Raw genomic sequence first — 1,877 nt, 5'->3', positions numbered from 1 at the left:
TCTCTCCTTCTTTCTTTCTTTTCTTTTCTTTATTTATCTATTTATTTATTTTTTAGCTCCCAGTTATGAGAAAGGACATGCAATATCTCTCTCTCTGTGCCTGGCTTATTTCACTTAACATAATTTTCTCCAAGGTCATCCATGCTGCTGCAAATGGCAGAATTTTATTTATTTATTTTTTTTATGGCTTAGTTGTATTCCATTGTATATGTATACTATATTTTCCTTATCTAGTAATCCATCAATGGATGTTTATATTGTTTCCATGTCTTGGCTTTTTTGAATATCAGTTGGCTGTAAATACATGGATTGATTTCTGGGTTCTCCACTATGTTCCAGTAGTCTGTGTGTCTGTTTTTATGCCAGTACCATGCTGTTTTGGTTACTATCGCTTTGTAGTGTAATTTGAAGTCAGATAATGTAATGTCTCTGGCTTTATTAATTAATTAATTAATTAATTAATTTATTTATTTATTGTTAAGGATTGCTTTGGCTATTCTGGGATTTTTGTTGTTTTGTATGAATGTTAATTTTTTTTCTATTTCTGCGAAGAATGTTATTGGAATTTTGATGCGGATTGAATTGAATCTGTAGATTGCTTTGGGTAGTATGGATATTTTCACAACATTAATTCTTCCAAACCATGAAAATGAAATGTCTTTCCTTCTTTTTGTGTACTCTTTAATTTCTTTCAGCAGTGATTTATAGCTCTCATTGTAGAGATCTTTCATCTTGGTTAAATTTATTCCTAGGTATTAATTTTTTTGGTAGCTATTGTAAATAGGCTTGCTTTCTTGATTTCTTTTTCTGCTAATTCATTGTTGGAGCATAAAAAGTCTACTGATTTTTGTATATTGATTTTGTATCCTGCAGAATTGCTGAATTCATTTATCAGCTCTAGGGATTTTTTGGTAGAGTCCTTAGGTTTTTCTATATATGGGATCATATCATCGGCAAACAGGGACAGTTTGGCTTCATCTTTTCCAGTTTGGATGCTCTTTCTTTTTTTCTCTTGCCTGATTGCTCTGGCTAGTACTTCCAATACTACGTTAAACAGGAGTGGTGAGAAAGGGCATCCTTGTCTTCTTCCTGTTCTTACAAGGTAAGATTTCAGCTTTTCCCCATTCAGGATGATATTTGGGGTGGGTTTGTTATGAATAGCTTTTATTGTGTTGAGATACTTTCTATACCTAAATTTTTGAGAGTCTTTATAATGAAGGGATGTTGAATTTTGTTAAATGCTTTTTCTGTGTCAATTGAGATAATAGTATGGTTTCATTGTCAATTTTTTTTTTGATTTGGTGTATCATATTTATTGATTTGTGTATGTTGAACCATCCTTGTATCCCTTAGATGAATCCAACTTGATCATGAATTATAATATTTTTGATGTGTTGCTGTATTCTGTTTGTATATATTTTGCTAAGGACTTTAGGGTCTATGTTCATCAAGGATATTGGTCTGTGGTTTTCTTTTCTTTGTTATATAATTGTCTGATTTGTGTATCAGGGTAATGCTGGCCTCATACAATGAGTTTTGGAGAATGGCCTCTGTTTCAATTTTTTGGAATAGTTTGAAAAGGATTGGTATTCATTCTTCCTTAAAGGTTTGGTAGAATTCAGCAGAGAAGCAATCTGCTCCAGAGGTCTTCTTTGATTGGAGGCTGCTGATTACTGCCTCAATCTCATTACTCATTATTGATCTGTTCAGGTTTTCTTTTCCTTCTTGATTCCGTCTTTGTAGTTGGATGTGTCCAGGAGTTTATCCATTTCCTCCATGTTTTCAATTGTATATGCTTGTTCATAATAGTCTCTAATGAGTCTCTGTATTCCTGTGATAATAGTTATAATGTCTTCTTTCTATTTCTGATTTTTTTT

The sequence above is a fragment of the Galeopterus variegatus genome, unplaced genomic scaffold, assembly GCF_000696425.1.
Source record: "Galeopterus variegatus unplaced genomic scaffold, G_variegatus-3.0.2 Scaffold2548, whole genome shotgun sequence".
NCBI classification, from domain to species: Eukaryota; Metazoa; Chordata; class Mammalia; order Dermoptera; family Cynocephalidae; genus Galeopterus; species Galeopterus variegatus.
This window is presented reverse-complemented; position numbering follows the sequence as displayed.